Source organism: Neophocaena asiaeorientalis, unplaced genomic scaffold, assembly GCF_003031525.2.
Source record: "Neophocaena asiaeorientalis asiaeorientalis breed wild unplaced genomic scaffold, Neophocaena_asiaeorientalis_V1.1 scaffold141, whole genome shotgun sequence".
NCBI lineage: Eukaryota > Metazoa > Chordata > Mammalia > Artiodactyla > Phocoenidae > Neophocaena > Neophocaena asiaeorientalis.
In genome coordinates, this window is record NW_020174267.1 from 2,921,881 (window position 1) to 2,930,873 (window position 8,993).

Genomic DNA, 8,993 nt, shown 5'->3' on the forward strand with positions numbered 1-8,993 from the left:
GGGAGGGAGGGAGGTGCCAGAACAGGAAAGAAAGAAACCATACTGTGCCTTAACTTCTGAAAGCTCTCTTGAAAATAGGTTTAAAGCCTGTTTTACATAAAAATACATGTTAATCCCTCATGAAGAAAATACTTATTTTAAAGAAGTAGCTAGTTTATCCCTAATTTGAACAACTAAAAGAAGGCAGAATGGTGTACCAAACTCTGAGTTTAAACTGATCATCAAAAAAAATCAAGACAACTGCACCTAACTGGAATTGATGGACCCAAAGGCTGGTTCTGGAACAAAAGTTAACATGAATCAATTATAACACTGCAGCCAGGGACTTCCCTCGTGGCGCTGCAGTAAGGAATCCACCTGCCAGTGCAGGGGATGAGGGTTCAAGCCCTGGCCCGGAAAGATCCCACAGGCCGCGGAGCAACTAAGCCCGTGCACCAGAACTACTGAGCCTACGCTCTAGAGCCCACGAGCCACAACTACTGAGCCTGTGCACCACAACTACTGAAGTCCACGCACCTACAGCCTGTGATCCACAATAAGAGAAGCCACCACAATGAGAAGCCCGCGAACAGCAACAAAGAGTAGCCCCTGCTTGCCGCAACTAGAGAAAGCCTGCGCGCAGCAACGAAGACCCAACACAGCCAAAAATAAATTAATTGATTAATTAATTAATTTAAATACAAAAAACAAGTCCTTTCTCTGCTCCGGTTCCCCTGAGTGGTGAGCTTCAGGCTGAAAGACATTTAGGAATTGCTGTCCCTAAAGGAGAACAGTCACCATGCTCATGGCAGGGATTTTGCGCTCAATAGTTCAGAGGCCCCCAGGCAGACTACATACAAATGGTGACAAAAGGTGTGGAGCCCCTTGTTTGTACAGACTGGATTCGTCACAAACTTGCGAAGTCAAGAATTCCAGATAAAGTTTTCCAGCCTTCACCTGAAGATCATGAAAAATATGGTGGGGATACAGAGCAACCTCATAAACCACATATTGTTGCCAGAATAAAAAGTACAAAAAGGCGTCCATATTGGGAGAAAGATATAATAAAGATGCTTGGGTTACAAAAAGCACATACCCCTCAAGTTCACAAGAATGCCCCTTCGGTGAATGCAGAACTGAAAGTGGTTAAACAGTTGGTAAGAATCAAGCCCCGGAAGCTGCCACAAGGTCTCCCAACAGAGGAGAACATGTCCAGCATGTGTCTCAGGAGCACTGAAGAGCTGGTGGTGGGGCGGCTTCAGAGCCCCACGGACCAGGAAATGAGTAAGTCCTGATGGCCTCGCAGCTCCAGAGTAAAAAGTGCAAGTCATTTCTATTTAAAGATGGTGAGAAAGTGTTCTCATTAAAATACGGGGTTTTTTTTTGCTTTTTTTTTTGCGGTACGCGGGCCTCTCACTGCTGTGGCCTCTCCCGTTGCGGAGCACAGGCTCCGGACGCGCAGGCTCAGCGGCCATGGCTCACGGGCCCAGCCGCTCCGCGGCATGTGGGATCTTCCCGGACCGGGGCACGAACCCGTGCCCCCTGCAACGGCAGGCGGACTCTCAACCACTGCGCCACCAGGGAAGCCCTAAAATATGTTTTAAATTCTAAAAACAAACAAACAAAACAAAACACTGCAGCCAACAGAGAAATCAAGGATCTGTCAAAAGAAAATCAGTCATATTCCACACAGGATAAAAAACAGAACATGAAGCGACAGTAATACTATTAATGAGAAGACACAGCTTACAAGCCAACAGCCAGATTTCTGTTTCCAGCCATGAAAGAATAATTGGTACTGGACTCGCCTGCCATCGTAAAACTGCAAAGGTGGACGAAATATATGAAGCAGCTGTTTTCAGGCACTGAATGACAAGCAGGGCTGAACTGTAAGCCTAGAGAAGAGGAGAGCCTGGGACTGGCCCGTCTTTCTGCCTGGGGGTATCTTCTGCCCAGGCAGAACTAAAGTTTCACTGAACTCAAGAGGAAGTTGCAGAAACGGCTGGAATTTGGGAGGAATAGCAGAGGGTAGACCCAGAATATCTTGTGGGGATTTACCAAAGGGACTTTGCCAGAACTTCACTGTCCGTGAGCAGGGTCAGACTCCATGAAGCCTCTGTGAGGTCACGCCAATGCCAGGAGACTAGAGTTTCTGCCTACCTAGAAGAAAGAGCTCTTCTTAAGCGCCTCAGACATTCACTTAGCTGCCAGGAAGGCCATGCCTTACGCTGTAGAGTAGAGCCATGCACTTGGACTAAGTTCAAAATGAAAATAATTGCCCCAGATAGACAGACAAGACAAACAGAAAGATAGAATGAATAAGCCAATCCTAAGAAGACCAATCTACCAGGAATTCCCTATCAGAACAAATACCCTTTAATCCAGACTTCCTATAATGTATATCTCATAACACCCAACATAATAAGACAATTATTAGACCTGCAAAGAAGCAAGAACATTTGACCCATAATCAAGAGGGAAAAAAAATACAAGCATTAGAAATAGACCCTGAGATGATCCAGATTTTGGAATTAGCAGACAAGAACTATAAAACAACTATTATAAATATGTTCAAGGAATTAAAGGAAAATATGGTTATAACAAGTGAATGGATAGGTAATTTTTTTTGTTTTTTTTTATTGTTTTTGGCCTCGCCACACAGCTTGTGGGATCTTAGTTCCCCAACCAGGGATCGAACCCAGGCCCCCAGCAGTGGAAGCACAGAGTCTTAACCACTGGATCACCAGGGAATTCTCTGGATAGGTAATTTCAGAAGAGAGATGGACACTATCAAAAAGAAGCAAACAGAAATTCTAGAACTAAAAAGTACAATATGAAAAATTCACTAGATAACTTTAATATCAGATAACTTCCATTGCTCTGTGCCCAGATTCATTAAACCTTTCTTTAAGTTTACAACCTGAAGAACAAACAGAAAACAGAGAACGAGAGCGAGATTGGTTGAAGAAAAGAAAGCCTATGGGTTCAATGGGACCATACAAGCAATGAAACACACATGTAATTGGAGTCCTGAGAGAAGATGACAAAATAGGGAAGAAAAAATATTTGAGGGAATAATGGCTGAAATTTTTCCAAGTTTGGTAGAAAATATTAATTTAGATACCTAAGAATCTTAGCAAACCCCAGAAAGGATCAAAACAAAGAGACCTATGCTTGGGCACGTCACAGTCAAAATGCTGAAAACTAGAAAGTAACAGTCTTGAAAGCAGCCCACGAAAAACAACGCATTACATACAGAAGAAAAATAATACAACTAACAGCTGACTTAACAAACTCAGTTCTGTCACTATGTGTGGTGACAGGTGTTAACCAGGCTTACTGTGGTCATTTCTATACACACGCACACATAGACACATACATACTATACACTCTATACACACACACACACAAACTCAGTTCTGTCACTATGTGTGGTGATGGGTGTTAACCAGGCTTACTGTGGTCATTTCTGTACACACACGCACATAGACACATACATACTATACACTCTATATATACACACACACAAAAAAATACTGAATCATTTTGCTGAATATCTGAAACTAATATGCTGTATATCGATTATACCTCAGTTTAAAAGGAGGAGGAGATAGTGGAACAAAATGTATAGAGTGCTGAAAGAAAAGAATAACTGTCAACCCCAAATTCTATAACCAACAAAAGTAAATATCCTTCAAATGATGAGGGTGAAATTGAGACATTTTCAGACAAAGTCTCAGAGACTTTCTCACCACCCAACGTGACCTTTAAGAAATTATAATGGATATTCTTCAAGCTAAAGGGAAATGGTACCAGATGGAAATTCAGTTGTAGAAAAATAGAGAAACCAAAATGACAAACAAAAATACAGGTAAATATAAGAGACTGCGTTATTCCTTTCCATTTCTTTGTGAAACAAACGGCTGCTTAAAAGCAAAATAATGGTAACACCGTACTTTGTACGTTGATGTAAAATAGATAACAATAGTACAAGGGATAGGATGTCACTCCTATACGTTTCTTACGTTTTATGTAAAGTAATCCAATACTAACATGCAGAAAAAGACTGTAATAAGATGCCTATTTTAATCACTAAAGCAAGATTAACAATACGAGATACTGCTAAAAAGCCAACAAAGGAATCAAAATGGAATACTAAAAAATATCTGATTGACTGAAATAAGTCAGGAATGGAGCCCTGCCACCCAAAAAAAAGGAAGATGAAACAAATAGAAAATAAACAGTAAGTAAAAGGCTTAAGTCCCATGACATCAATATTTACACTAAAAGCAAACATACTAACACTCCAGTTAAAAGCCAGAGACTGCCACACTCACACTGGATTAATAAAAGAAAGATCCAGCTTGTTGTGTATGTGAAATACACTTTAAAGTAAAAGGATGGAAAAAGAAGTGGCATGCAAACAGTAGGCGCAAGAAATCATGTGAGGCTATATTATTATCAAAGTTGATTTTGAGTCAAGGAATTAAACTACCAGAGATTAAGAAGGACATTTCATAATGATAGGAGAGTCAATTCACCACTCCTAAATGTGTATGGATCTAATTACCGAGCTGCAACGTCTATGAGACAGCAACAGAACTATGGAGAAAAATCAGAAAACCCCACAATCATAGCAGGAGTTTTTAACATCCTTCTTCTCAGTAAATGTAACAAGTAGACACCACCCCCTCCAAAAAATAATCAGTAACAATACAGAAGATTTCAATAACAAGTAACCAACTTAATCTAACTGACATTTATGGAACACCACACCCAACAATTATAGGACAGGTTTTTTTCAAGTACACGTTGTAAATTCACCAAGACCATATGCTGGGGTCATAAAATAAATCTCAATAAATTTCTGAATATAAAAATGGTATGCAGAATGTTCTCTGATGACAAGAATTAAATTAGAAATCAATAATTTATATCTTATCTAAAAAGCCCAACTATTTGGAAATTAACGTATTTCCAGTATGTTAATATTGGAAACAAATAAAATATCACAAGGGAAATAAGAAATATGGGTAATCAATTACATGTCTATTGCCCCCAAGAGCTATCAGCTAGTTGAGTTCACAGACATCATAGTCATTTATGTCATCATGATCATAAAAACAGCTACCATTTATTCAGCACATGCTACAAGCCAGACACTGAATAGAAAACAACCTTATTTGTAAGAATTTTTTCCTATTTTGCACATAAGAAAATAAACTGCAAGTATTCATACCTGACAAAGAATGGGCACTCAGTTACTTGGTTTTTGTTTTTGTTTTGAATGAAGCAAAGTTACAACTTGTGAAGGAGAGAAATGTTACCTGCCAAGTCATTAAACAAAGGATGTTGCAGCCACCAAGCTGCCATATTACTGCCGGTCCCCTGAGGGAACTCGGGATGGAAACAGAATGCTGGTTGGTCATGAGGCAGTCAACTGCTGCAGCCACCCCTGTCGTGCACCCTGAGGAGACTAAGGATGAGAAAGCACAGGATATTGGCCCCAGATAGCTGGGCTGCAGATCAAAGGAACGATTTCAATGAGCCCAGACTTGCATCTTGCTATACACAGAAAAAAGCTAATTTCATTACCTTGAGATGTCTGGTTTTCTTTAATGAACAGTAATCTTTTGATGTTCTGACTACCCAGTCCTTGTTGCAAAAACCCCTTTGTATCCTGCCTCGCCCCCTGCATCCCCTTGCTCTTCAGAGTAGTCCCTCAGAGTGATCCGAGCATCCTGTCTCCAGGGTTTGAGGTCCTGACAGAGTCCGCTAAATAAAATATAACTCTCAATTTCTAGGTTGTGCTTTTTTTTTTTTTTCAGTCCACACACTGCTCCTCATTAATGTATAAAATTAAACTTCAGTTCTAATAAAATGCATATGTTATAGTTAAAAACACGTCACATCCAGTGTAGAGAAAAACATACAAATAAATGCTAATGTCTTGGTTCTATTTTCCTTTAAGTTGACATTTTACAAGGGGATACTATTTGGTTAAATCGGTTTTCCTTGTGAAAGAAAATAGTTCCACCATGAGAACAATAAAAGGCAAACAAACTGGAATCAAATTTGCACCATGTATGTCAGACGTTAAATTAGTTAGTAAGCTATTAATCTTTAATAAATCAAGAACACCTAAATATAGATAAGAATTATATTATAAAAGCCTACCAATTTATTTAAAGGGCAAAGAACATGTACAGGAAATTCACTACAAAACACACAAAAGGCGAATGAAAATTTGCAAATACTCAAATTCAAAGAAACTCAAAATGTGACATCCACGTTTGGCAAGGGTGTAGGGCCATCTCATTTCACTAAAGAGAACGCACAGTTAACTCTAGAAGGAAATCTGGCATATCAAAAGGCTTAAAATGTATACACTCTGAGAAATTAAGGATGTCTCCAAAGGTTTAGCTTTAATCAGGTTCATTGCACTGCTGTTTGTTAATACATAAAAACTAGAAAACAATCTGAATATCTAATTACTGATTATACTAGAATCCACATGGCCTTTAAGAACAATATTATGAATTGCGAAGTACGAATTCCACCCAAGCAAGGATCCATTTATGGTGGGTTTCTATGGCATGGGAGGCGGGGGGTGGTAAATTACATATGGAGTCATAAGAGAACTCTATAATCTAGGCCAAAACATCGATTTTGTTCAACTTTTTAAAAAAGAAATGCAAGAAATATTAGTCGTTCATTTGAAAAATAAACAGTGTGTCTTTCCTCAATTATTTTAAATCAGCAGACTTCGTGAAACACAAAACGCAAGTGTGGGCAGATAAATATAACCATCAAAGGAGCAGAGGAGAAAAGAAGGCTCTTTCCACAGAATTGAGTTTTCCAGACTGGTGAAAAGTATTATCCCTTTAAGAATCCAATCTTCATTTTAATAGAAAGGCTCCCCAAACCGTTCTCCAATAGTCCTTTAAAACAGAAGATGGGAGCTGTACTTCGTCATCCTCACGATGAAGATTCCTCATCACCTACATGACTCTTCTCCGAGGCCAATGATCCTCAGTGTGTAGACGCTCCTCCCTCCTACGAAGTGCCCAAAATGGCCATGCTCTTTGGGGCTTTCATACATTGACATTCTATCTTGTCCCTTGCCATCAGGCTATCCCTTCAAGAAGCTATCTCACCATTAACTACTGCTGCTTCTCAACTAGGATATGGCTTCGTAATACTGTAAGTGAGTCAGAGTAAACAGGCTCTGAGTAAGAACCTAAAGGACTTTCAGAACAGAAAACAGGCACTGTGTCACTTATTCTGCACTTCTGGCTTACTTCCTGGTTCACGGCCCTACCCCCCAGAGTTGAGCTTGTCAGACAATGCAGTTTCTAGGTACACTGGGTATTACTCCAACAGGCAACTAGGGTGAGAATATGTTTAGCTCACCTAAAGCAGAACATTGCTGTATTTTTCCCATATTGTTGCCCAGAGGTGCTTAGTAATGCTGTCACACCTACTTTCATGATTGCATAATCTAAAGCCATTAATCTCCGCTTTGAGGGGAGAAGCCAAAATCTGCCTAATACCTTCCACCCCCATGAACACGACTGACCTCTATAAAACTAAACACATTCCCTCTATGGTTCTGTAGGAAAAAAACCTACTGAAGGAAACGAAAAGCAGAGTCAATGCGAGAGCAATCACATGCTGCGCTCTCACCTGACAGCTCCACTGCCCTTTTCTGTTGTTGGCCTGATGTTCCATGGCTGGCACGCGAGCCTACACAATTACTCAGAAGCTCTCTGCAAGCTTTGAAGGATGTGGCATTTACCTCCTGTCCTGGAAGAACTGTTAGCTGTCATTTAAATTCTGCTGGCCACCTTTTACCATTATACCACAAAACCTACTGGATTCGCCAGAATGCCATGTATACAGAGCTGACAAGTGAGCCTCTGAACGTGAGAGTCATAATGCGGACCGCGAGAACCACTGGGGGATGGGAGCCTGCGATAGCTACCCCAAGGTCAGGCTAAGGACGTGAACTCCTCAGGAGGAGTTTCTTCACATTCTCTGACATCATCCCCTCTGGGGGATGAGTCCCTGAGGCAGCACCCTGGGAATCCCCCCAAGCCCTAGAGCTCCTGCAGTGAAGACAAGCAGAATATGGCCAGGCCCCCATTACGACAAGTCTTGCCACCAAGACTGCCCAACCCTTTGCTGGTGACCACACAGCATGCTAAATATTACTCCCCATTGTGGGGAGGCTGGAAGTGGCCGAGGTCCTTGAGAACGTCCCAGAAAATTTGAAACAATGAACTAAAAATAGGTGTTTACATGAGTGAGATGGTGGTCAATATATACTGTTTTAGGAAAATGACTACAGTTTAATTAATAAAGTCTATGATATCAATGCAAGGAACAGATAAGGCAAATTCATAGACGTATGTTCAGAGCGAGGTCACATTCCAAGATACTGGCTGAAAGACCCTTTACCCTCAGACTCTTCCACCACCAACTGCTCCGTTTTAAAGAGAAGCCCCGATGACTGGTTTACCAAGCAAGAGAAGTGAACAGAAAGATGAACCACACAGCTGTGGCAAAGGTGAGCTAGTAGGGCAACAGGAAGAAGGAAAACCATGGAGAGTGCTGAAAACCCCATGACAGGGAGAGAAAGGAGATCCAAGAACATGCATAAATATACATTTTAGGGTTTGGCAAGCGAAGATAATCTTAATGAGAATACAAATCAACTGGCCCCCCAAAAGGGTGGAGGAAAAAAGACTTCGATCAACATTTTAAAAAAATGTATCGTGTTTCCGTACTTCTAAAAAAACAAAAAAAATAAAGAAAAAGTATTTATAATCCATCTTCTCAAAAACGGCACGCTCAGGGCTTCCCTGGTGGCGCAGTGGTTGGGAGTCCGCCTGCCGATGCAGTGGACACGGGTTTGTGCCCCGGTCCGGGAAGATCCCACATGCCGCAGAGTGGCTGGGGCCGGGAGCCATGGCCACCGAGCCTGCGCTCCGCCACGGGAGAGGCCACAACAG

General features: G+C 41.2%; 1 protein-coding gene and 1 pseudogene across 13 annotated transcripts in view; one reads left to right on the forward strand and one right to left on the reverse strand.

The window, feature by feature from the left end:
• Positions 1–8,993, reverse strand: part of ABCC4 (ATP binding cassette subfamily C member 4 (PEL blood group)) — a 215,403-nt gene that overhangs the window by 139,544 nt on the left and 66,866 nt on the right. The window lies entirely within an intron of this gene.
• Positions 770–1,274, forward strand: LOC112406489 (39S ribosomal protein L30, mitochondrial pseudogene; annotated as a pseudogene).